We start from the raw sequence: 27,945 nt of genomic DNA on the forward strand, positions 1-27,945 counted from the left end.
AACTTTGCACTCACACGCTGGGCTTTACCATCATTGAGGATGGGGATGTTCATAGAGCCTCTTCCCATTAGTTGTTTAATTATCCACCATCATTCACAAATGGGTGTGGCAGGACTGCAGAGCTTTGATCTGATCCGTTGTTTGTGGGATCGTTTAGCTCTGTCTACAGCATGCTGCTTCCACTGTTTGTCAAGTAGTCCTGTGTTACTTTCAGGTTATTGGTGTGTGTATATGTCTGTGTGCGAGTGTTTATGTAGCTCGGAATGTGTGTGTTTGTGTATGTGTGAATATGACTATGTCTGTCTCACTTGTTATATGCGTTTCTGAGTGTCCCTCTCTTTCTTTCTATCTGTCACTTTTAACCTGCTCCCCAAATAATTTTTCTCTGGACCTTGACTAACAAAGAGATAGAAAGTAAGTCTTCTTTCAACAGTGGCATGTGGAAAGTTAATCAAATTGTCATCAAAGAAGTAGTTAAAATAGATTCACTGAAACATGCATCCTTTTCATTGCTGTATGTGAGATCTTTCATGTCTGCGCCTGTTCCGAGACCTGTCTCTCTCTGTTTCGGGCTGGTGACAGCGCGATTCTGCGTTTCATTTCTTGCCCATCATTGTGGTTCTCACATCGAGCTGAAGCGTGAGGCAGAGAGCAGATTTTTAAAATCGCTGTGAAATCAATTTGTGGAAGTGGGAAAGGCCGAGTCAGTTTTTCATTGTATTTTCAACATCCAATATTGCAGATAAATGAAAGTGAAGCTTCGAAAGCAGCAATAACCTCCTCGTCGGGGAATTGAACCCCGGTCTCCCGCGTGACAGGCGGGGATACTCACCACTATACTAACGAGGAATTCGTGCAGACATTTGCCGTATATTCACCACAGATGCTTCACGTTTCAGTGAATCTGTTTGAACTGTTCATTTGATGACAGTTTGTTTAACTTTCCACGGACCACTGTTGAAAGAAGAATTACCGACCACTTTTCCATCTCATGTTGGATCATGATGTGGGTAACGCGGGAGAGAGTGAGACAGATCTTCTCAGGAAAATATAGAAAATATGAGGCACATACACAGACAGACAGACAGACACAGACACACATACACATGGATTGACTCAGAAATACTGAGAGTCAGAATATGGATAATTTGGCTGATTTTTGTTCCATTTCTGTCGTAGATTTCGTGAAATCTTGCAGATCAATTAAAATGAGCATAAAACTCGAGGTACTCAATGCTGTGGAATTTTAATTCACTTAAGAATTATTAATTCTACAAGAAACTTGTTTTTTTGCTCTGTAGTTTTTGTTTAGGAAGAAGCTCGGCGAAGACATAAAATTAAAAGTTGGCGTCTGATGAATGCTTCCTCCCCGTCGGGGAATTAAACCCCGGACTAAGGCGGGGCAACTCACCACGATAAGAGAGAAAGAAAGACAGAGTCAGTTGTCGTTGTCTCACAAAGAGATGGAAATGTAAAAGGTTCTTTCAACATTGGCAAGTGGAAAATGAAACAAACTGTCATCAAATAAATAGTTAAAAGTAATGCACTGATACGTGAAGCATGTCTAACACCATCTGGGATGAGTGCAAGATCAATGTAACAGTTCCTCGTTGGTATTGTGGTGAGTATCCCCGCCTGTCACGCGGGAGACCGGGATTTAGTTCCCCTACGGGGGGTTTAAACTTTCGCCGCCTTTAAATGCTTTTATCTCCAATATTGGATGCGGAATATACAGTGTAAAACTGACTCGGAGTTTCCCACTTTCGCCAATTTAATTTCACTGATATTCCAGCGGTTTTAAAATCTGCTCTCAGCGTCACTCTTCACCTCGATGTTCGACTGGCTTCTGTGATGGTGGGGATTTTGGGAGGAGGCCGAGATGGATCATCCACTCGGCACTTCTGGCTGAAGACGGTTTCTAAAACTTTGCACTCACGTGCTGGGCTTTACCATCATTGAGGATGGGGATGTTCATAGAGCCTCTTCCCGTTTGTTGTTTAATTATCCACCATCATTCACAAATGGGTGTGGCAGGACTACAGAGGTTTGATCTGATCCGTTGTTTGTGGGATCGCTTCGCTCTATCTGCAGCATACTGTTTGTCAAGTAGTCCTGTGTTACTTTCATGTTATTGGTGTGTGTATGTTTGTGTGTATATGTCTGTGTGTGAGTGTTTATGTAGCTAGCATGTGGGCCTCCATTTTTACAGCTTTTTTATTTTAAACTCTTGGGGGTCTCGATTCCTGGGCCTTCTCCTTCACACCACATGAGAGGAGGCGAGAAGGCCCGAAACAGCAGGTAAATGCCTTTTTCGCACAGCTTGTGGGCCCGGAGGAGCAGGAGTGCTTCCCCCTGGCCCAACAAGCCAACCGGCCGTGATCCCACACAGGCGATCGGCCGACCCCCTCCAAATCTCCGACACCCCTGCACGAGCGACAAACCCCATGATCTCCGACCCCCGCGATGACCCCCAACCCCGACCCCCGATGACTGACTCGCCGATGCCTCCGATGACTGACCCACCCATGACCTCATGACCCCCGTGACCCCCCTCCCCGATAAAAGCTTGCCCAATGGGTTTGATTCCCGTTGTGTTATCTCTCTGTCGGTTTGCTGATAAACGTTTAACTCGCGGCCTGTTCCCGTCAATGGTCACAAGTAGGAACAGACAGAGCGGGTCTGACCGCCCCGAGATGTGGAAAAGACATCAGTTCAGGACAAATGCCTCAAATCAAATGGTCTCCCGGCACCAAGAGAGACAAATTCCAGAGAAAAAGGCAGAAGAGAAAAGAGAAATAAAAACTCAATAAAGGCACTATCAATATTTCCCATTCTTGATGCCTGTCTATTTCTTCCCCAACCTTTCTGTGCCGGTTAAAATTTCAGTGAAATAAATGCGAGAATCGACTCAAAGAACGAGAACAGAGCAACAAAAATCACCGAACACAGAATCAAACCCAGAGACCTTTCGATCTTCAATCTCACGCTCTCCAAACTCAACTATTTCGGCTCCACTGTAAATTGGACTTTGTGACATTTCCTTGGACAAAAATATAAACCGGGTGGAATTTCCCCTCCCGCTCATTCCTCACTCTGGGGGAATGGGACCCGGTCAGATCTCGGAGCTCAGGTTATGTTAATGTTCAGCTGATGATATCTTAATATTATCTTGTGTTTGGCCTCATTTAATCAGGTTCATGGGCACTTTCTTCCATCATCCCTTCTCCCTGAAAGGAATGTGGTGCAGCGGTTGCCAAATTTAACAGGAAAAATCAATTATCGCCCGCTTTTCACAGGAGAAGAAACTCATCCTGGAGATTCACGCGGAGCAATTTCCCAAATAATGGTCCCGCCCGGGATTGAATCAGAGACTTTTCATGAGTGATGTCAACATGATAACCGCTGCACTCGGGAAACCACTGCTCAATTTAAGGCAGCGTGTGCCTTCTCCGTTAAATAACTTCTGTCCCACACTTAAAGCTCTCATTCCATCTCTTTCTCAAACATTTCACTGATCAAAACTTCACAAGTCACAGAGGAAAAAGACTTAATTTCAAAATCATTAAACTCCCGAAGGAGCTGCGGGGACAGACTGAGCGGGATAACTGAGTACAGAGATACAGAGAGACACCAGCAGAGGGAGGTAGAGAGCGGTGTAACTGAGTACAGAGATACACAGAGACACCAGCAGAGGGAGGTAGTGAGCGGTGTAACTGAGTACAGAGATACAGAGAGCCACCAGCAGAGGGAGGTAGAGAGCGGTGTAACTGAGCACAGAGATACAGAGAGACACCAGCAGAGGGAGGTAGAGAGCGGTGTCACTGAGTGCAGAGATACAGAGAGACACCAGCAGAGGGAGGTAGTGAGCGGTGTAACTGAGTACAGAGATCCAGAGAGACACCAGCAGAGGGAGGTAGAGAGCGGTGTAACTGAGTACAGAGATGCAGAGAGACACCAGCAGAGGGAGGTAGAGAGCGATGTAACTGAGTACAGAGATACAGAGAGACGCCAGCAGAGGGAGGTAGAGAGCGGTGTAACTGAGTACAGAGATACAGAGACACACCAGCAGAGGGAGGTAGAGAGCGGTGTAACTGAGTACAGAGATGCAGAGAGACACCAGCAGAGGGAGGTAGAGAGCGGTGTAACTGAGTACAGAGATAGAGAGACGCACCAGCAGAGGGAGGTCGAGAGCGGTGTAACTGAGTACAGAGATGCAGAGAGACACCAGCAGAGGGAGGTAGAGAGCGGTGTAACTGAGTACAGAGATACAGAGAGACACCAGCAGAGGGAGGTAGAGAGCGGTGTAACTGAGTACAGAGATACAGAGACACACCAGCAGAGGGAGGTAGAGAGCGGTGTAACTGAGTACAGAGATACAGAGAGACACCAGCAGAGGGAGGTAGAGAGCGGTGTAACTGAGTACAGAGATACAGAGACACACCAGCAGAGGGAGGTAGAGAGCGGTGTAAATGAGTACAGAAATACAGAGAGACACCAGCAGAGGGAGGTAGAGAGCGGTGTAACTGAGTACAGAGATACAGAGAGACACCAGCAGAGGGAGGTAGAGAGCGGTGTAACTGAGTACAGAGATACAGAGAGACACCAGCAGAGGGAGGTAGAGAGCGGTGTAACTGAGTACAGAGATACAGAGAGACACCGGCAGAGGGAGGTAGAGAGCGGTGCAACTGGGTACAGAGATACAGAGAGACACCAGCAGAGGGAGGTAGAGAGCGGTGTAACTGAGTGCAGAGAGACAGAGAGACACCAGCAGAGTGTCCAGGAAACCAACCTTTTATCTGAAATCTGAGGCGAGATATAAACTGCACAGAGGAGAGGAAGCATTACTGTGTATCTAACCCGTGTTTTACCTGCCCTGGGAGTGTTTGATTTGACAGTGTGGAGGGAGCTTCGTTCTGCATCTAACCCGTGCTGTACCTGTCCTGGGAGTGTTTGATGGGGCAGTTCAGATGGAACTTTAATCAGTCTCTCCACATAACTGAAGTCCCTCATCCCTGGTACCATTCTAATAAATCTCCTCTGCACCCTCTCTAAGGCCTTGACATCTTTCTTCATGTTACGTGCCCAGAATTAAACACAATACTCCAGCTGAGGCCTCACCAGTGTTTTATAAAGGTTTTGTATCAATTCCTTGCTTTTGTATTCAATGCCTCAATTAATAAAGCAAAGTGCCCCATTTGCTTTTTTAACTGCCTTCTCAACTTGTCCTGCCACCTTCCAAGATTTGTGTAACTACACCCCCAGTTCTCTCGATTCCTGCACTCCCTTTAAAATTGTGCCATTTCGTTTAAATTGCCTCTCCTCATTCTTCCTACCAAAATGTATCAATTCACAATTCTCTGCATTAAATTTCATCTGCCCATTTCACCAGTCTGTCTATGTCCTCCTGAAGTCTGTTACCATCCTCAACATTGTTTATTACATTTCTGAGTTTCGTGTCATCTGCAAACTTTGAAATTATACCCTGTACTCCCAAGTCCCGGTCATTAATATATATCAAAAAGAGCAGTGGTCCTAATACCGAGCCCTGGGGGGCACCACTGTATACTTGCCTCCAGTCTGAAAAACAACCGTTCACCACTCCTCTCTGTTTTCTGCTCCTTAGCCAATTTTGTATCCATGCTGCCATTGTCCGTTTAATCCCATGGGCTTCAATTTTGCTAACAAGTCTATTGTGTGATACTTTATCCTCCCTTAATCTCTCCCTGCATAGAAACTCCCCGACCCATATTCATGGCCACCCCCTCGACCTTGCCATCTCACGTGGTCTCTCTTCTCCTGATCGTGTCAATCATGGATAAGGCCATCTCTGATCACTTCCTTGTAACCCTCTCCACCCACATGGAATCAGAGAATCATAGAAAGGTCACAGCATGGTTTTGAGGCCATTTGGCACATCGAGTCCTTACCGGCTCCATGCAAGATCAATCCAGCTGGTCCCCCTCCCCCAATGCACATCATAGAATGAACTCAGGAATCCCACGCCACTTTCAATGAGCGGCATCAGGCTGCGGTTATGGTGCAGACCGGGACCCAGGGCTGAGGCTGTGGTCATCAGTTACTCTGGGAGTGGCACAGTCTGGTTCATGACTAGCCGGGGGTGAGAGTAACACCAGAGAGTCAGGATGGTGTTTAGAAGGGTGTGGGTTCCAGCTCCAGTTCCAGGACTGGGACACATGATCCAGACTGACTGTGTCGTGCTGAAAGGGAGCTGCATCGTGAGAGGTGCTGTCCTTTGAATGAGGTGTTTAATGGGGGTCCCTTCTTTCTGCTCCGAGGTGTAAAAGATCCCGTGGCAATTTGTGAAGAGCAGGGAGTTCTCCCGGTGTCCTGGCCAACATTCTTCCCTCGACCATCAGCACCCAACAAACAGGAGATCGGCTCAATATCTCATCACTGTTTGTGGGATCTTGCTGTACACAACTTGTCTGCTATCTTCTCTTAAAAACGATAGTGACTGAACTTCTAGTGAAGTGCGTTGGGATGTCCTGAGGATGTGAAAGGTGCCATACAAATGCAAGTTCCTTGTTTCTCACAGGGGGCCGTGTCTCGCTCCTCGTCTCATTGAGACTCTCAGTTGATTGGTCCGTTCTCTCCGCAGATGGGGCCCGACTCACTGAGTGTTTCCCGAATGTTCTGTGTGTGTTTCACTCAGACTCGGGCTTTACAGTAAATAATAAAAGGACTGTAGTCAAACACTTGGCCATGAGCTGCTGCCCAACCTGTCGTGACATTGTTGCTTGCTTCCCTTCAGTTTTTGGTGCACTGTTGCCTCATTTCTCAGTGTGATTGTGGGACTGACACAGAAATGAGAGAGAAAGCAGCAGCCACAGCCTGGACTGCAGGCAAATTGGGAGGCTGAAACTAAAAGTTAACTATTCCCACACCGGGAATCGAAGCCGTGCCACCTGGGTAAAAACCAAGAATCCTAACCGCTGGACCACATGGGAACTAAAATAAAGCACTAGCAGGAAGGGCACTGAGACTACAACCGGAAAGTTAACGGACGATTCAAAGGAGGTATTCACAATTATGAAAGGTTTTGACAGAGTGTGTAAAGAGAAATTGTTTCCAGTGATGGAATGGTTAATAACCAGAGGACACAGATTTCAGATAAATTGAAAGAAATCATTGGGGGATTTGGAGAGATTTTTTTACACAGCGAGTTGTTATGATCTGGAATGCACTGCCTGAAAGGGAGGTGGAAGCAGGTTCAATAGTAACTTTCAAAAGGGAATTGGATAAATAGTTGACGTGTAATAAATTGCAGGGCTGTGGGGAAAGAGCCGGGGAGTGGGACTAACCCACTTCCTTCTGTGTTCATCCCTGGAAAAAACCCTCCTCCAGGTCACTTACAACGGCACTTTCAAATTCCCAACTCTCTGGACTTTGTCCCTCCATTCACCACGACATTTCTGCAGCTACTGATTTGCTCAATCACACCCTCACCTCCACCTTTGACGCCCTTGTACCCATTCAAGCCATCACTCTCCCTCACCCTGGTCAATCCCCCTGGGTCTGCCCTCATTTCTGCTTCCTTAAGTCCAAGGGACACAGCTTTGAAAGTTTATGGTGGACAACTGCTTTGGCCATTCATCGCCAGATCTGGCTGGACCACATAAAGCACTATCGGGTCCTGTCTCCTCTGACAAAACTGCTCACTATTCCAGGATCATCCTGGAATGTAAAGATAACCCCCGGCTTCTCTTCTCCACTACAAACCGTCTTCTTAAACCCCACTCCCCTCACTCCTCCACCCTCACCTCCAACAAAAAGTGCGAGGAGCTCATGGACTTCTTTGTCACTGAGATTGAGACCATCCATTCAGCTGCCTCTGCCGCTCCCCTCCCTTCCCCGAGCTCACCAAGTTTCTCTCCTATCTCCCCTCATGCCCTCGCTGAGCTCATCTTGACCATGAGACCCACCTCCTGCTCCCTCGACCCTATTCCCAACAATCTGCTGATCACACAACCTCCCTTCCTGGCCCCATGTTAGCTGACATTGTTAATGGTCTCCTCTCCTCAGGTACTGTCCCCCTCCCCATCAAATCTGCCGTCATCACCCTCCTTCTCAAAAGACCCACCCTTGACCCCTGTGTCCTTGTAAACTACCACCCCATCTCCCACCTCCCTTTCCTCTCCAAAGTCTTGTCACCTCCCAAATCCATGTCCATCTTTCCCACAACACCATGTTTGAATCCCTCCAATCAGGTTTCCACTCCTGCCACTGTACTGAAACGGCCCTTGTCAAAGTCACAAATGACATCCTCTGTGACTGTGTGGAGGGAGATTTAATCTTCATTTAACCCTTGATGCACCTGCCCCCGGAATGTTTGATGGCACAGTGTCGAGGGAGCTTTACTCTGCCATGTACTGTACAGTATCAGTCTGTGATGGAGCAGAGCCCTGCTCTTTAATGGAAATTATTCTTTCGATGAGCCACTGAGCCCCTAAAGCAGCCTCCGAGACCCAAAGTCTGATTTCCATCCCACAGTTCCAGCAGTTAGCGAGGGCTGGGCCACGTTAACAGCAGCTCTCTGTTCCTGGTCTGGAGCTGAGGTGTTGTGTATTGTCCCTGACACAGGGACCAGACGGTGAGCTGCTGGCTCCTATTGTTCTGGGATCATTCCCTGCTGCTCTGTTCTCACCTCTTCACTGGGTCTCAGATTATTACCAGCCATCTTCCTGATCAATAAACAATCGGCAGTCTGACCGCGGAGATTTGAAATGTGTGAAACATTTCATGTGTCTCATCCCTCTCCCTGGACACAAATAAATAGGCCGTCATGAAATGTTCACAGTCCATTTCTTGAGCCTTCTCCTTCTTAGAAGAATCTTCTAAACTCCTTGCTAAAGTGACCTTTGATCATAATGTCTTGTTTTGCGGTATGTTCTAGATTGTTCCAGGTCAGCATTGTAATAATTCGGGGTAGTTGAAAAGTGGGATCATTATATTAAATCGAGATATTTATCACAGCCCCCCCCCCAAACATTCAAACCACCGTTCAGGAGGAGAACCCCTCTGCTCGCTGACCTACATTGGCTCCCAGTCCACCAACATCTCAAATTTTAAATTATCTTCCTCGTGTTCAAATCCCTCCATGACCTCGCCCCTCCCTATCTCTGTAACCTCCTCCACCCCTACAACCCTCCGAGATCTCTGAGCTCCTCCAATTCAGGCCTCTTGCGCATCCACGATTTTCATCGCTCCACCATTGGCGGCCGTGCCTTCAACCGACTGGGCCCAAAGCTCTGGATTTCCCTCCCTAAACCTCCCGCCTCTCTGCCTCTCTCTCCTCCCTTAAGACACTTAAAACCTACCTCACCTGTCCCAATATCTCCTTATGTGGCTCCGTGTCACATTTTGTTTGATAATCGCTCCTGTGGCTTGGGACGTTTTACTCCGTTAAAGGCGCGATATCAATGCAAGTTGTTGTTGTTGGGGTGGAGAAAGCGTTTTCTTTCTTTTTATGAATCTTTTCTATCTCTCTATTTCTTTCCTTTCTCGGACTCTGTTTTCCGGGTCTGTTTACTGACACACATTACAATCTGTGTCACTCGGTGTCTAACAATGTGAGGCAATGTGTTTTATTCCCGCTGTGTTATCTCTCTGGCGGTTTGCTGATAAATGTTTAACTCGCGGCCTGTTCCCATTAATGGTCACAAGCAGTAACAGACAGACAGAGCGTGTCTGACCGCCCTGAGATGTGGAAAAGGCATCAGTTCAGGGCAAATGCATCAAATCAAATGTTCATCGAGCACCGAGAGAGACAAAAACCAGAGAGAAAGGCAGAAGGAAATAGAGAAATTAAAGCTAAATACAGACATCCTTGATGTCTCTCTATTCCACCCCCAACCGTTCAGTGTCGGGTAAAAATGTCAATGCAAATAAATGTTCGAGAATCGGCCCGAAGAAGAAACAAAATAACCCAAAACTGCCGAAACCCGGGATCAAATCAGGGACCTTGAGATGTTCACTCTAACGCTCTCCCAACTGAGCTATTTCGGCCCCACTCTTAATTTCCTTTTGATCACCCTCTTGGAATAAAATATAACCCCGGGTGGAATTGCCCCTCCCGCTCATTCCTCACTTCGGGAGAATGAGACCGACCATCAAGGAGAGATTTTCTGAGACTGTCGTTGAATCTCATTTATATTAAACATTCCTTGAACTCTCTGCCGGGGGGATTCAGAGCTGGGGTTCGCCATGAACCAGCTTCCCCTCAATTCCCAGCTTTATCAGTGAATCGACCAACAAACGCTCCACAGAGCTCAGGTTATATTAATAATAAAAACAGTAAATGCGGGAAACACTCAGCAGGCCAGGCAGCATCTGTGGAGAGAGAAACATCCTTTCAGGTCGATGACCTTTCATCAGAACTCTCTCCACAGATGCTGTCTGACCTGCTGAGTGTTTCCAGCATTTTCTGTTTTTACTTCAGATTTCCAGCATCTGCAGCATTTTGCTTTTGTTTTGCAGCTTGTATTAATGTTCTCCTGATGATATCTTAATATTATCTTGTTTTTGGGCCATTTTATCAGGTTCATGGACAAATTCTTCCATCATCCCTTCTCCCACATCGCTCCTCTCTCTCATTCATTCTTTTCTCCTTTCAATCCAGGACGGGAATCAGAGCTCACCCCCCGAACCCTCCGCACACAGACCCCCGTCTACCACCCCGTGTGATCCAAGAGACAATTCAATACATTACACTCTGTATAAACACAGAAAGCTGACACACCAGGGGAGATCGCACAGTTTTGGACACGGAGTGAAATAAACTGAAGTGTTTATAAAAAGTTACAGATCACAACACGTGTCTTTGTCTCTCTCCGCCATCCCGGCCTGTGTGGGGTGAGCTGATCTCAACTGGTGTGGTCCTGAGTCCCACACAGAGCAGGATAGTCACATGTTCAATCTCCAGCCTGCACTGAGTGAGCTGATCTCACGAGGTGTGCGACTGAGCCATGGTGCAAGAAAATCCGAGGCTCAGTCCTGGTCCTGTGCCGAGTGAGCTGACTCAATGTGTTCCTGGTAATTTTCATCAACATCTATGAATGTGGCAGCACAAGTTGGTGAAACCTTTAAAACAGCATCCGGTTCCTTGGCTTAATAATAGAGAAATAGAGCACAAAAGCAAGGAAGTTATGTTAAACGTTTATAAATCATTGTTCAGGCCTCATCTGAAGTATTGTGTCCAATTCTGGGCACTATAATTTATTAAGGAGGTCAAGGTCTTGGAGAGGATGGAGAGGAGATTTCCCAGAATTATACCAGGGATGGGGTTTAGTTGTGTGGAGAGACTCGAGAACCTGGGATTGTTCTGCTTCGAGCAATGAAGGTTAAGGGTAGAAGTAATCCACGTGTTCAAAATTAAGAGGGGTTTTGATACAGTAAATAAGGAGAAACTTCACCCATTGGCGGGAGGGTCGACAACCAACGGACGCAGATTTAAGATAATTAGCAAAAGAACTAGAAGGGAAATAAGGAGGTTTTTTTACACAGCGAATTGTTATGATCTGGAACGCACTGCCTTAAATGATGGTGGAGCTCGATTCAATCGTAACTTTAAAAGGAGAATTGGATAAATACTTGACTATCTCCCCACAGATACGACCTGACCTGCTGAGTGTTGCCAGCAGTTTCTGGGTTTATTTTTGAGCTTTCACTATCGCAGTTTTCCGGACAACCTGCAACTTGCCTCAAGGGCGCAGCTTCAAGCACAACTTTCTTGTGCTCTTCTCACACACAAGATCGCACTTTACTTTCCGACACACGCGCTTTAAAATCTGACGTTTCCGCACACAGCGTCCTGCCCCACGAGAATTTGAAAGACCTTCCGCTCATGGCCTGTTATCGCTCCTTTTTTTTTCTTTCAACCGCCATTCGCTGCCCGTCGCTCACGCAACTCAACTGCTGAGAGAAAAGAGCCAACAAGCATCAAAACAAAAACCAGTTCTTCAGTTACCATCCCCTGGATCACAAGATTCCCCAAGTAAATTTCGTGAGCAATCGGGCGGCTGTCTTTCCAGAGACCAGCCCTGCTTTCATCGTGTTTGTCTGTCTGACTGTGGAAGGAAGAAAATGCTGGGAGAAGAGGCGGGTTTGAACTGTGAAACATCAAGTACAGGCATGTGAGAGTGCTGGGATTTGATGGAATGGATAGGTTTTCGCCACCAACAAAAAATATTTCTTGTGTATACTTAAGATTGATATATTGCTGCATTTTATTAGTGTGTGTGGCAGAGGATAAAAAGTTATGCCGTGACTCGGATGCGAACCGAGGTTGCTGCGACCACAACGCAGAGTACTAACCACTTTCCGATCACGGCGCCACACCTCAGTTATAACTACAGCACCCGAACCACAGCAATAAGCAGCGCCTCAAACTGTGTCAGAACAGCGGTCCAGCCCCTCCCACGGCCCATCCTTTAAATATCCACCCAGCAATTTCACCAGTGCTGGTTTCATCAACTTGTGCTTCTTTTTGAATTGTTCTCGGTATTATCTGTCCTGATCCTTTACTTGGCCCACTCGAATCCTAGAATCATAGAAAGACAACAGCACGGAAGGAGGCCATTCGGCCCATCGAGTCCCCGCCGGCTCCATGCAAGAGCAATCCAGCTGGTCCCACTCCCCCTCCCCATTCCGGTAGTCCTGCAATTCCTTTCCTTTCAAGTACTTATCCAGTTCCCTTTTGAAGGCCATGATTGAATCTGCCTCCACCGCCCCCTCGGGCAGTGCATTCCAGATCCTCATCACTCGCTGTGCAAAAAAGTTTTTCCTCATTTCACCTTTGGTTCTTTAGCCATTCACCTTAAATCTATGCCCTCGGATGCTTGACCCTTCCACCAATGGGAACAGTTTCTCTCCATCTGCTCTGTCTCGACAATTCATGATTTTGAATACCTCCATCAAATCTCCTCGCAACCGTCTCTGTTCCAAGGAGAACAGCACCAGATTCTCCAGTCTATCCACGTAACGAAAGTCCCTCATCCCTGGAATCATTCTTGTAAATCTCTTCTGCACCCTCTCTAAGGCCATCAGATCTTTCCTAAAGTGCGGTGCCCAGAACTGGACACAATGCTCCAGTTGTGGCCAAACCAGTGTTTTACAAAGTTTCATCATGACTTCCATAATTTTTTCTCTATACCTCTATTTATAAAGCCCAGGATCCCGTATGCTTTTTAACCACTTTCTTAACCTGCCTTGTCACCTTTAACGATTTGTGCACATATACCCCCAGATCTCTATGTTCCTGTACCCCTTTTAGAGTTGTGCCCTCTAGTTTATTTTGCCTCCCCTCGTTCTTCCTACCGAAATGTATCACTTCGCATTTTTCTGTGTTAAGTTTCATCTGCCACGTGTCCGCCCATGCCACCAGCATGTCTATATCCTCTTGAAGTCTATCACTATCCTCCTCACTGGCCACTCCCTTCCAGGTTTTGTGTCATCTGCAAATTTTGAAATTGTACCCTGTACACCCAAGTCCAAGTCATTAATATATATCAAGAAAAGCAGTGGTCCCAGCACCGACTACACGGCATCTACACATTTGTCCAATGCCTCCAGAGTGAAGCGGGATCACTTTTCACTCGTAAACCAGCAACCCTGATGTTAAAATCATCTGCCGGAGAAAGACGTGATTTCAGCGCGGTGACACTGGGCCAGAGTAAAGTTCAGTTAATGTGATTGCCGAGTGGCGAGGGAGTCAAAGGATATGGGGAAAAGGCGGAAAAGTGGAGTTGAGGTAAAAATCAGATCAGCCATGATCTCATTAAATGGCGGAGTAGGCTCGAAGGGCCAAATGGCTGACTCCTGCTCCTGTCTCTTATGGTCTTATGATCTTATGGTGGTGAGAGGGTGGATTTGGAACTCCTGTGCGGCTGCTTTGCGCATGTAACACGACTTGTTACAAACTAAACCATTAATTCACCGAGCTAAAGTTTGAGGTTGTAGCGACAAGAACCTGATTACATTAATTACAGGAAATTAATGAAACTCTGTGAAAGATGAATAATTGTTGTAATCGCCATTGATCAACCGATAACTTTCTGCTGCAGACTGACAGAAACACTGACATGGACACTGGGTGACAGAGAAACTTTAATCAGTTTCAACAACAACAACTACAAATACAACGTCCATTTATATCACACATTTAACGTAGCAAAACGTCCCAAGGGGCTTCAAAGGAGCTTTTTAAACAAAATTTGACACCAAGCCACAGAAAGAGATATTAGAACCAAAATGCTGCGGATGCTGGAAATCTGAAATAACAACAGAAAATGCTGGAAATAATTAGCAAGTCAGGCAGCGTCTGTGGAGAGAGAAACAGAGTTAACGTTTCAGGTCGATGACCCTTCGTCAGAAATGGAAAAAGTTGAAGATTAAACAGTTTTTAAGCAAGTCCAGAGTCAGGAGAAGGGATGGGGGATGAAGGGGAGGGGAGGAAAGAACAAAAGGCAAGGTCTCTGATAGGGTGGAGGGCAGGAGTGATTAAATAACAAAAGGGATGTTGGTGCAAGTCAAGGAGGGTGGTAATGGGACAAGTAAAGAAACAAAAGATGGGTCTAGAGGAGCTGTAAATGGCAACATTAGAACCATAACCAGCACTTGGTCTCCGAAAAAAATGGGAGCAGTGTTTATGATCTCGAGTTGTTGAAATCAATGTTGACGTCAGAAGGTTGTAAAGAGACTAATCGAAAGATGAGGTGCTGTTTCTCGAGCTTCCGTTGAGCTTCATTGGGACAGTGTAAGAGGCCGAGGACAGAGAGGTCAGAGTGGGAGTGGGACGGGGAATTAAAATGGCAAATGACCGGCAGGTCAGGGTCAAGCTTGTGGACTGAGCGGAAGTGTTCAGCAAAGCGATCACCCAATCTGCGTTTGGTCGCCCCAATGTGGAGGAGGCCGCTTTGCGAGCAGCGAATACAGTATATTAAGTTGAAAGAAGTACAAGTAAATCACTGTTGCACCTGGAAGGAATGTTTGGGGCCCTGGGAGGTGGGAAGAGAGCAGGTGAAAAGGCAGGAGTTGCATGGGAAGGTGCGGTGGGAGGAGAGCGGGTGTTGGGGGTGATGGAAGAGTGGGCCAGGGTGTTGAGGAGGGAGCAGTCGCTTCAGAATGTTGAAAGTGGAGTGGAGGGGGTGTTGTGTTTGGTGGTGGCATTCCGCTGGAGGTGGTTGAAATGGGGGAGGATGGTACGTTTGTGTGGAGGCTGGTTGGGTGGAAAGGAAGGACAAGAGGAACCCTGTCATGGTTCTGGGAGGGAGGGGTGAGGGCAGAAGTGGCGGAAATATGATGGACACGGTAAAGGGCCCTGTTAACTACAGTTGAGGGGAATTATCGGTTGAGGAGAAAGGAAGACTTATCGGAAGCACTGGTGTGGAAGGTGGCATCGTCAGAACAGATGTGATGGAGACAGAGAAACTGGGAGAAGGGAATAGAGTCCTTACAGGAAGCGGAGTGGGAGGAAGTGTAATCAAGGTAGCTGTGAGGGTAGGTGGGTTTATAATAGATATTGGTTGACAGCCTATCCCCAGAAATGGTGATAGAGAAGTCGAGGAAGGGAAGGGAAGATTCGGAGATGGACCGTGGGAAGGCGAGGGAAGGGTGGAAATTGGAAGCAAACATGATTGGAGCAAGAGCAGGAAACGGCATCGATACAGTCATCAATGCAGCAGAAAAAGAGGTGAGGGAGGGGAGCTGAGTAGGACTGGAACAAAGAATGTTCCAATTATCCCACAAAAAAGGGAGGCATAGCTAGGACCCATAAGGGTTCCCATGGCAACACGTTTTATTTGGAGGAAGAGGCAGAGAGCCCGCAGGACGCCCTGGTGGGAGATGGAGGTGTGGACGGACTGGACGTCCACGGTAAAAAAGGAGACAGTTAGGGCTGGGGAACTGGAAACTGTTTAAGTGGCGGAGGGTGTCGGAAGAGTCGCGGATGTAGGTCGGAATAGACTGGAGGAGGGGAGAGAAAATAGAGTCGAGATAGGAAGAAATTGGTTCCGTGGGACGAGAACAGGCTGAGACGATGGATCTACCAGGGCAGTCCTGTTTGTAGATCTTGGGAAGGAGGTAGAAGTGGGCTGTGCGGGGTTGGGGGACTGTGAGGCTGGAGGCCGTGGGGGGAAGATCTCCAGAGGAGATGAGGTCAGTGACGGTCTGGGAAACTATGGCTTGATGTTCGGTGGTGGGGTCACGGTCCAGGGGAAGGTAGGAGGAGGTATCGGAGAGTTGGCGTTCAGCCTCCGCAAGGTAGAGGTCTACTCACCTCACAACAACAACAGAGCCGCCCTTGTCAGCAGGTTTAATGACAATGTCAGGGTCGGACTCGAGAGAACGGAGTGCTGCGAGTTCAGAGGGAGGGAGGTCAGAGTGAGTGAGGGAAGTAAAGAAATTGAGACGGTCGATGTCACGCTGGCAGTTCCCAATGACAAGATCAAGAGAGGGTAAGAGGATAGAGGGAGGGGTCCAGGTGAGAACGAGAATTCTGAAGATGGGAGAAAGGGTCCGTGTTCGGGGGGAAGACTCCTGGACAAAGAAATGGGCGCGGATGAGAAGGCGATGGAAGAAGAGCTCAGCATCCTGTTCAGCTCGAAACTCATTGAGGTGGGGGCATAAGGGGATGAAGCTGAGGCTTTTACTGAGGACTGACGTTCGGTGTCAGAGAGGGGAAGGTCAGAGTGAATGGTGAAAACACGACAAAGAGATTGGAGGGAGGGATGGGGTCAGAGGAAAGTGAAGGGGAAGAAGGATCGGGAGGGGTGTTGGAATCTAAGAGTTGTTGAAACTTGCGGTCCTTGACACCTAAGAGGAAGAAAAAAGTTTTTTTCATAAAAGCGCCGGATGAGGCGAAGGATGAAATGGAACTGCGGACCAGGACAGCTCTGAAGTAGAGAGAGTCGGTGCTGCTGAAGAGAGAGTGTTTGATCAGGTTTCTACTAAAACTCACTTTCACAGACACATCTCCTTCCTCAGCAACTGTGTCCGGCTCCGACTTATTCCACGTGGATTCCAACTTAAATTCCACCCTTCATGTTTCGGATCCACCCATGATTCCAGATATCTCCATGATATTCAGCGTTCCTCCAACCACTGCTCCCGCCGCTTCCTGAGATCCACGCTCAACGCCACGCACCGCCACATGCTCACTCTCGACCTCTCTCTCCACGCATGGTTTTTATCCCATCCGCGCCATTATTGCATTTACCGTTTGATGTGTCGGTTCCTTCATTATATTCATCCAGAAGTCCTGGGTTTCAGTCCAATCCGAAGCCACGGTGGATGAATTTTGCATTGCTCACTGAACTCTGCTCAAATCAGCAAAGTCCTGATTGGTGCCCGGAGGTGTTGCGAGTGTAAGATGTGAATAAGTGAAGTATCAATCAAAGTGCACAATGACGCCCCGGTAAAGCGAGTATCTCTCATCGGATATTACTGCACCGCCTCAACTTGCCAAATGTTAACCTGTCAACCGCCATTCGCAGCTCAGTCGCGCTGCCCGTCGCTCACGCAACTCAACTGCTGAGAGAAAAGAGCCAACAAGCATCAAAACAAAAACCAGTTCTTCAGTTACCATCCCCTGGATCACAAGATTCCCCAAGTAAATTTCGTGAACATTCAGGCCGCTGTCTTTCCAGAGGCCGGCCAAAGAAATGGGCGCGGAGGAGAAGGCGCCCATTTCTTTGTCTGTCGAGCGGTCACGCAGATCGAAATGGTTTCAAGGCACAAATGAACATGGGTGCGAATGGGACATGTGCCCAATTGAAACAGCGGTCGTAGCAGAGCAAACTTAAAGGCGTTAAATTGTAAAAGTGAATGTTAGAGTCGGCAATGCCTCAGGATGTGCCCATGAAATGGAAGGAGGAAAGTAAAGGAGGCCTATTGATTGTGGAAGGAAGAAAAATCTGGGAGAACAGGTGGGTTTGAACTGTGGAACATCAAGTACAGGCATGTGAGAGTGCTGGGATTTGATGGAATAAATAGGTTTCCGCCAGCAACAAAAAATATTTCTTTCATGTGCTAAAGATTGATTTATTGCTGCATTCTATTAGCAAATGTGGCAAAGGATGAAAGAGGTAAATGAAACAGTATTGAAACTCGTATTCGAGCCGAAGTTACTGCGATCATAACGCAGAGGATGAACCACGATAGGATCACGGCAGCGAACATCAGGTGGGGCAGTCGTGCCCGAACAACAGCAATGTCGCGCACGGTGCTGCTCGGAAAAGAAGGATGTTTGGTAATCTGGTTAAAAAATAGGCATTTTAAATTCTGGCAGTGGTGGGATTTGAACCCACGCCCCCGAAGAGATTGGAGCCTTAATCCAGCGCCTTAGACCGCTCGGCCACACTACCACCTGATACTGATGTGTTCAGCATCTGCTATCTGGTGATTGAAATGTGGTTTTCTTGCTTTTTGACCTTTGAATCCAGGATTTGCCATTGAACGAATAAAATAAATGGACTTTCTGAGCAATGTTCATTCGACGAGGTGACCGAGTGGTTGAGGTTATGGTCTGTTTATCCATTGTGCTCTGCACGCATGGTTTTGTATCCCATCCGCGCCATTATTGCATTTACCGTTTGATGTGTTGGTTTCTTCCTTATATTCAACCAGAAGTCTTGGGTCTCGGTCCAATCCGAAGCCACGGTGGATGAATTTTGCATTGCTCACTGAACTCTGCTCAAATCAACAAAGTCCTGATTGGCGCCCGGAGGTGTTGCGAGTGTCAGATGTGAATAACGTGAAGTATCAATCAAAGTGCACAATGACGCCCCGGGAAAGCGAGTATCTCCCCACAGATACTGCGATTTATTTATTTATGCAACTGTCATTTGCAAAAGAAACAAATGTATTTTTTGTATATCTTTACAGGTAATGAAAACCCCATTTTGACCAATTCCTTGTTACTGTCGTGCTGAGTATCCCCGCCTATCCCCTGGGAGACTGGTGTTCCATTCTCTGATGAGGATGTTATTGCTGCCTTGAAAAGTTTCACTTTCATTTATCTGTAATATTGGATGTGGAAAATACAATGAAAAACTGACTCGGCCTTGCCCACTTCCAAAATTTGATTTCACAGCGATTTTCAAATCTGCTCTCTGCCTCACTTTTCAGCTCGATGTGAGAACCACAGTAATGGGCAAGAAATAAAACGGAGAATCGCGCTGTGAACAGACCGGGTCTCAGTCACCAGCCCGAAACAGAGAGAGGCGGACCGACAGAGAGAGGAACGGAGAGAGACAACCATCTTCAGCCAGAAGTGCCGGGTGGATGATCCATCTCGGCCTCCTCACGAGATCCCCACGATCACAGAATCCAGTTTAACATCGAGGTGAAGAGTGACGCAGAGAGCAGATTTTAAAACCGCTGGAACATCAGCAAAATTAAAGTGAGGCAAGTGGGAGTCAACTCTGAGTCAGTTCCACACTGTATTTTCTGCAGATAAACAAAAGTGAAGCTTTCAAATGCGATAAAGTTATAAACTCCTCATCGGGGAATTGAACCCCGGTCTCCCGCGTGATAGGCGGGGGATGCTCACAACTATACTAACAAGGAACTGCTGTATTAAATGTACACTCATCCCAGATGGTGTTCGACATGCTTCATGTGTCAGTGGACTTCTTTTAACTATTTATTTGATAACAGTTTGTTTAATTGTCCACGGGCCACTGTTGTCAGAACCTTTCACATTTCCATCTCTTTGTGAGACAACGAACAACTAACTCTGTCTTTCTTCTGTTCTTTCTTTCTCTCTTATCGTGGTGAGTTGCCCCGCCTTAGTCCGGGGTTTAATTCCCCGACAGGGGGAAGCATTTTTAAGACGCCAACTTTTAATTTTATGTCTTCGGCTGTCTTCTTCTTACAAAACTACAGAGAAAAAATAGAACAGAAAAAAAATAAATAAACAGGTGATTGTCACTATCAGAATTTGATTGAACGGAGACGGGTTGGGGGCTGGATGCACGCTGTGTTACCGAGCGATCACTCATTGCGATTTTAACTGAGCAGTGGTTAAGGTGATAAATTTGAAATCCATCGTTAGATTTCCACCTTCACCCAGTTTAAAATGGGTTCCTCAGTGATATAAATAAACCGATAACAACCCCGAAACCCCAGCGGGTATATTTTTTCCAATACTGAGTGACGGTCTCAATTTCCATTGAAATTTTCAATCAGCAAATCCCAGCGGTCGTTATGAGTTTGACAAACTAATTTATGTACTTGACTGTTTCCTGGAAATGATCAAAATGGGGTTTTCCTTACCCATACAGATATATAAAGAAAAACATTCGGTCATTTCGCCAATGACAGTTGGATAAATAAATAAATCGCAGTATCTGTGGAGAGATACTTGCTTTCCCGGGCTGTCATTGTGCACTTTGATTGATACTTCACGTTATTCACATCTTACACTCGCAACACCTCAGGACTTTGCAGATTTGAGCAGAGTTCAGCGAGCAATGCAAAGTTCATCCACCGTGGCTTCGGATTGGACCGAGGCCCAGGACTTCTGGATGAAGACAAGGAAGGAACCAACACATCAAACGGTAAATGCAATAATGGCGCGGATGGGATAAAAACCATGCGTGCAGAGCACAATGGATTAGGAATCCATCACCTCAACCACTCGGTCACCTCGTCGCATGAACATTGCTCAGAAAGCCCATTTATTTTATTCGTTCAATGGAAAATCCTCGACTCAAAGGTCAAAAAGCAAGAAAGCCGCATTTCAATCATTAGATAGCAAATTATGAGGAAACACTATCAATTGGTCGCGTGGCCGAGCGGTCCAAGGCGCTGGATTAAAACTCCAGTCTCTGTTGGGATATGGGTTCCGATCCCACAGCTGCCAGAATTTAAAGTGCTTAGTACTTTAACCACATCACCAAACATCCTTCTTTTCCAAGCAGCACCGTGCGCGACATTGCTGTTGTTCGGGCACGACTGCCACAGCTGATGTGCGTCGCCGTGATCGTATCCTGGTCCATACTCTGCGTTGTGGTCGCAGGAATCCGAGTTACAGTACAGTTTTGTTTACCGCTTTTGTCCTCTGCCACATTTGTGAATAGAATGCAGCAAGAAATCAATCTTCAGCACATGAAAGAAATTTTTTTTTGTTGCTGGTGAAAACCTATCCATTCCTTCAAATCCCAGCACTCTCACATGCCTGGACTTGATGTTCCACAGTTCAAAACGGTCTGTTCTCCAGGCTTTTTCTTCCTTCCATAATCAATAGGCCGGCTTTCCTTTCCTCCTTCCATTTCAGGGACACTTTCCTACGGCATTGCCGACTCTAACATTCACTTTCACGATCTTATTTGTTCTGCTACGACCGCTGTTTCTATCCCATTCTCACAGTTTTTCTTTCTCCGTCGCGTCTGTTCTGACGATGCCACTTTCCACAACACTACTTCTGATATGTCTTCATTTTTCCTCAACAGAGGATTCCCCTCCACTGCAGTTGACTTGGCCTCGACTGTGTCCGTTCTATTTCCTGCACTTCTGTCCTTATCCATTCCACTCCCTCCCAGAACCACGGTAGGTCCCCTTGTCCTTACCTTCCACCCCACCAGCCTCCACATTCAACGTATCATCCTCCGCCACTTCCACCATCACCACAAACATCTTCCCCTCCCCTCCCCTTTCAGCCTTCCGAAGGGACCGCTCCCTCCAGGAAACCCTGGTCCACTCTTCCATCACCCCCAACACTCGCTCTCCTCCCCTCGGCACCTTCCCATGCGAGTGCAGGAGATGCAACACCTGCCCTTTCACCTCCTCCCTTCCCACCTTCCAGGGCCCCAAACATTCCTTCCAGGTGAAACAGCGATTTATTTGTAATCGCTTTGCTGAACACCTCCGCTCAGTCCACAAGCGTGACCCTGAGCTTCCGGTCGCTTGCCATTTTAATTCCCCGTCCCACTCCCACTCTGACCTCTCTGTCCTCGGCCTCTTACTCCGTTCCAATGAAGCTCAACATAAGCTCGAGAAACAGCACCTCATCTTTCGATCAGGCTCTTTACAACCTTCTGAACTCAACATTGATTTCAATAACTTCAGATCATAAACACTGATCACATTTTTTCGGACAGCAAGTGCTGATTGTGGTTCAAATTTTGCCATTTACAGCTCCTCTGGACCCATCTTTTGTTTCTTTACTTGTCCCATTACCACCCTCCTTGCCTTGCACCATCATCCCTTTTGTTATTTAATCACTCCTGTCCCCCACCCTATCAGAGACCTTCCCTTTTGTTCTTTCCTCCCCTCCCCTTCCTCCCCCATCCCTTTTCCTGACGCTGGACTTGCTTAAAAACTGTTTAATCTTCAACTTTTTCCATTTCTGACCAAGGGTCATCGAACTGAAAAGTTAACTCTGTTTCTCTCTCCACAGACGCTGCTTGACTTGCTGATTATTTACAGCATTTTCTGTTTTTATTTCAAATTTCCAGCATCGGCAGTATTTTGCTTCTAATATCTCCTTCTGTGGCTCGGGGTCAAATTTTGTTTAAAATCTCCTGTGAAGCGCCTTGGGACGTTTCGCTACGTTAATGGTGCTATTTAAATAGTTCGGGCAGAGTCTCACCCACTGACGTGAGGCGCCGTGATCGTGTAGTGGTTAGTACTCTGCGTTGTGGCCGCAGCAAACTCGGTTCGAATCCGAGTCACCGCATAGTGTGCGCTGCTACTTTTGTTCTCTCCCACGCTTGCGAATATAATGCAACAATATATCAATATTTAATACATGAGAAAAACATTTTTTGTTGGTGGCGAAAACCTATTTATTCCATCAAATCCCAGCACTCTCACATGCCTGTACTTGATGTTCCACAGTTCAAACCCGCCTCTTCTCCCAGCTTTTTCTTCCTTCCACAATCAATAGGCCGCCTTTCCATTCCTCCTTCCATTTCATGGACACTTTCCTGCGGCATTGCCGACTCTAACATTCACTTTCACGATCTCATGCCTTTGAGTTTGTTCTGCTCCGACCGCTGTTTCTATTGGGCACATGTCCCATTCGCACCAATGTTCATTTGTGCCTTGAAACCAGTGGATACATTTCGATCTGCGTGACCGCTCGACAGACAAACACGACGACAGCAGGGCTGGTCTCTGGAAAGACAGCCGCCCGATTGTTCACGAAATTTACTTGGAGAATCTTGTGATCCAGGGGATGGTAACTGAAGAACTGGTTTTTGTTTTGATGCTTGTTGGCTCTTTTCTCTCAGCAGTTGAGTTGCGTGAGCGACGGGCAGCGTTGCAGAGCTGCGAATGGCGGTTGAAAGGTGCACATTTGGCAAGTTGGGGCGGTGCAGTAAGATCGGAAGTGTTCCGCCTTGATCTTAATAGTTCTGTTGAAGCCTGCCATTGAATCGAGTAGAGAATAAATGTAAAGAGCGCCTGTGGCGAAAAAAAGGGGTGATTACAGGCCATGAGCGGAAGGACTTTTGAATTCTCGTTGCGCAGGACGCTGTGTGCGGAAACGGCAGATTTTATAGCGCGTGTGTCGGAAAGTAAAGTTTGACCTTGTGTGTGAGAAGAGCACAAGAAAGTTGTGCCTTGAAGCTGCGCCCTTGAGGCAAGTTGCAGGTTGTCAGGAAAACTGCTCTTGTGAACGCCCAAAAATAATCCCAGAAATTGCTGGCAACACTCAGCAGGTCAGGAAACATCATTACCAGGGCGTCATTGTGCACTTTGATTCATACTGAAGACCCGTACAAGATGGACGGGTTGCACCTCAACGGTGCTGGGACCAATGTCCCCTCAGGGATGTTACCCTTGACTTTTCAGCGAGCAATGCCGACCGTTACTGGGCCTCAGCTATTTACAATCTATATGAGTGTAATGTATTGAAGATCTCTGACGATACAAAGCATCTGTGAGGAGGACACAAATAGTCTGCAAAGGTTTATAGACAGGTTAAGTGAATGGGCAAGAAGGTGGAAGATGGAGTATAATGTGGGGAAATGTGAGGTTATTCACTTTAGTAGAAAGTATAGAAAAACAGAATATTTTTAAAATGATGAGCAACTATTAAATGTTCGTGTTCAGAGAGACTTGAGTGTCCTGGTATAAGAAACACAAAAAGTTAACATGTAGGTACAGCAAGCAATTAGGAAGGCAAATGAAATGTTGGCCTTTACTTCAAGGGTTTGGAATACATGAGTAAGGATTTTGTTGCAATTGTACAGGACTTTGGTGAGACCACAACTGGAATTACAGTTTTGGTCTCTTTATTTAAGAAAGGGTTCTCAGGACGTTTCGCGTTCACCACGGTCTGACGGCCTTGTGTTCGAAGGGGTTACTCCTCAGGAACTTCTACACCTGGGACAGATAGCGGGGAAAGGTCCAGCTCGACGGGACATCCTGCACCTGCTCGGCCAGCACAGCCAGACCCAGCCTTCTCAGTGTGTTGGCCAGGTAGAAACTCAGCACCTAGTGACACTTGGTATCTGCGTACTGGGGCTCTACACATATCCTGAGGCAGCCACACACAAAGGTGGCTGTCAGGATCAGAGCAGCATTGTAGACGCTCTTTCCCCATTTGTCTGGAAGCTTGTACATGGTGACCCTGCGGACACATTCTACCTTGGACCTCCAGGGAAAGTGGAGGATATCTCGGGTGACTGTGACGGCGGAGATTTGGGGAACGGGCCAGTGCTGGGTCATGTAGAGCAACACGGTGAGTACCTCACACCTTATCACCAGGTTCCTGCCGGTTATGGAGAGGGATCGCCCCACCCACATATCAAGCTTCTGTTTGGCCTTAGTGATCCGCTCCTCCCAGTTCTTTCGACCGGCCAGGGGCCCCTTGAACCAGATCCCCAAAACCTTCAGGTAGTCGGATCTGACAGTGAAGAGGACAAAGGACCGGGTCTCCCAACTGCCAAAGAACATGGCCTCACTCTTACTTTGGCTCACCCTGGCCCCCGAGGCCAGCTCGAAATGGATGCAGATGCCCATCAGTGTGTGGACCGACTGCTGGTCGGAGCAGTTGAAGTGAATTTAATAACGAGCGGTCAATCTGCAAGGCCAGTTTTACGCCAGCTCGCCAAGCAGAAAATGTACCCAGAGAGTCTGCAATTATTCGTTCTGGGAACTGAAGTATATAGAAATTCAAGAGAATAACTTTTCTGAATTCAAACATTTCCAGTGACCAGAACCCCGACCACCTCCTGTGGAACAAACGGATTTGTGTTAACATTGCAGAGAATCCATTGGAAATCCACATTTTGAATTGACACATTCAGCATTGTACAAATTACGGATTGGTGTCGGTCATTCAAACATTACCTCAGACACTCGCTTTATTTCATCTTATTCATCTCTCCCCCACCGTGAGATAAATATCTAACCCTCTGACACCAAAATCAATGAGCGACATATGTTTTCATCACGTTCATCGCTAAGAACTAAGAGATCATCATTAGTACAGCTGATTCAGACACTCTAAGAGGTCTCTTTTGGGCCTCTGTGAATGATCAATAAATGGATTGAAAAGGGCAGGTCAGTTAAAATCTGATTTTTTTCCCGTATTAACAAACAGCCAAGTGATTAGGAGATTCTAATTGCCAGTTTAGTGCAGATACCATGTGATGAGTTCAGCACTCACTCTTAAGCAAACTGAGAGCTGGTCTGTTTCTGGCTCTGTGATATTGGAAGGAGTGACTGGTTGTGTTTCAGAGGTCTGTGCTGTGCTGATGACTGGTGCAGAAAAAAACATCTTTGGGCTGAAATGTACACGTGATTCTTTGATGCCTCGTGCTTTTGAGCCTTTTGAACATCTGCTTTGCTCAGACAGCCTGTCATTGTTCTTCTTAGAGAACCAAATATATGGAAAATATACAATCCTAGAATCTCACAGCATGGAAGGAGGCCATTCGACCCATCGTGCCAGTGCCAGCTCTTTGAAGGAGGTACCCAATTACTTCCATTCCCGTGCTCTATAACCATAAACTCTGCAATTTTTTCCTTTTCAAGTATTTATCGAATTATCCTTTCAAAGTTACGATTGAATCTAGCTCCACCATCTTTTACGAAAATACGAGTAGGCCATTCGGACCCTCGAGCCTGCTCTTCCATTTGATAAGCTCATGGCGATCTGATTGTGATCTCAACCTTACTTTCCCGTCTACCGACCAGATCCTTTGACTCCCTTGTTAAGCAGGAATCTATCTTACTCAGCCTTAAAAATATTCAATGACCCTGCCCCCACCGCTCTCTGGGGAAGGGAGTTCCACAGATTTACGATCCTGTGAGAGAAAAAAATGTGTCCTCATCTCCGTCTTAAATGGAGACTCTTTATTCTTAAAATGAGGGCCCTCGTTCGAGACTCTCCCACAAGGGGAGACATCACCTCAGCATCTACCCCTTCTAGTCCCCTGAGATCACCTCTCATTCTTCTAAGCGCCAACTCCAACAGGCCCAACTTGTCCAACCTTTCCTCATAAAATAACCCAGTCATCCCAGGAATCAATCGAGTGAACTTTCTTTGAACCGCCTCCAAAGCAATTATTGTCCTTTCTTAAATAAGGAGACCAAAATTGCATACAGCATTCCAGATGTGATCTCACCAATGCTCTGTACAACTGTCGCAAAACATCTCTATTTTTATATTCCATTCCCCTTGCAATAAATGACAACATTCCATTTACCTTCCCAATCACTTGCTGGACCTGCAGTCGAACTTTTTTTGATTCATGTACTAGGACACCCAGATCCCTCTGTACCTCAGAGTTCTGCAATCTCTCTCCATTTAAATAATATACTGCTTTTGAATTCCTCCTGCCAAGTGGGCAAGTTCACATTCTCCCACATTGGACTCCATCTGCCAAATTTTTGCCCACTTACTTAACCTAACTGTATCCTTTTGCAGACCCCTTATGTCCTCTTCACAACTTACTTTCCTATCTACCTTTGTGTCATCAGCAAATTTAGCAATCATACATTTGGTCCCTTCATCCAAGTCATTGATATAGATTGTAAATAGTTGAGTCCCAAGCACTGACCCCTGTGGCACTCCACTCGTTACATCTTGCCAACCTGAAAATGACCCATTTATGCCTACTCTCTGTTTCCTGTTAGCTAACCAATCTTTTATCCATACTAATATGTTACCCCCTACACCATGAGCTCTTATTTTGTGTGGTAGCCTTTGATATGGCACCTTGTCAAAAGCCTTCTGGAAATTCAAGTACACCACATCCACAGGATCCCCTTTATCCATGTTGCTTGTTACTTCCTCAAAGAACTCTAATTAATTAGTCAAACACGATTTCCCTTTCACAATGCCGTGTTAACTCTGCCTGATTGCATTGAGATTGTCTAAGTGCCCTGCTATAACCTCCTTAATAACAAATTCTAACATTTTCCCTATGATAGATGGTAAGCTAACTGGCCTGTACTTTCCTGCTTTCTGTCGCCATCCTTTCTTGAATAGAGGAGTTACATTCGCTAATTTCCAATATGATGGGGACTGGAGAAAGGCAGATGTTACTCCTATTGTTAAAAAGGCAGCAAAATTCACCAAGGAAACTACTGAGCAGTGAGTTTAACGTCCATTGTGGGTAAAGTTATGGAAATCCTTATTAAAGTTAAGTTCAAGGAGCTTGTGAATAGAAATATAACCTTAAAAGATAGACAATTTGCATTCATGAAAGCCAATCTAGCTTACTAATTTTCTTTGAACGTGTGGCAAAGGAGTGTGATATTGGTAAGGTAGTGGATGTGGTGTACATGGATTTCAGGAAGGCCTTTGATACAGTTTCTCTCGAAAGGCTGGTACTGAAAACAAAAAAGCGGAAATCAGTGGAAATGTTTTACAATGGATGTGTAATTTGTTCACCGATAGAATCCAGAGGGCAGTGGTAGAGGGATTGTCATCAGCTTGCGAGAATATTACCAGTGGGGTTCCACAGTGAT

The 27,945-nt window shown here is 46.5% G+C and overlaps 3 non-coding genes across 3 annotated transcripts; all 3 read right to left on the bottom strand.

Moving 5' to 3' along the window:
- Nucleotides 1-777: 777 nt before the first annotated feature.
- trnad-guc (transfer RNA aspartic acid (anticodon GUC)) lies at nucleotides 778-849 on the bottom strand. Its single transcript has one exon. It is a non-coding gene; the product is annotated as a tRNA-Asp (tRNA).
- Nucleotides 850-9,953: 9,104 nt separating this feature from the next.
- Nucleotides 9,954-10,026, bottom strand: trnaf-gaa (transfer RNA phenylalanine (anticodon GAA)). Its single transcript has one exon. It is a non-coding gene; the product is annotated as a tRNA-Phe (tRNA).
- Nucleotides 10,027-18,298: 8,272 nt separating this feature from the next.
- trnal-aag (transfer RNA leucine (anticodon AAG)) lies at nucleotides 18,299-18,380 on the bottom strand. The gene has a single exon. It is a non-coding gene; the product is annotated as a tRNA-Leu (tRNA).
- Nucleotides 18,381-27,945: the final 9,565 nt, after the last annotated feature.

This window comes from Heptranchias perlo, chromosome 35, assembly GCF_035084215.1.
Source record: "Heptranchias perlo isolate sHepPer1 chromosome 35, sHepPer1.hap1, whole genome shotgun sequence".
In the NCBI taxonomy this organism is placed as follows: Eukaryota; Metazoa; Chordata; class Chondrichthyes; order Hexanchiformes; family Hexanchidae; genus Heptranchias; species Heptranchias perlo.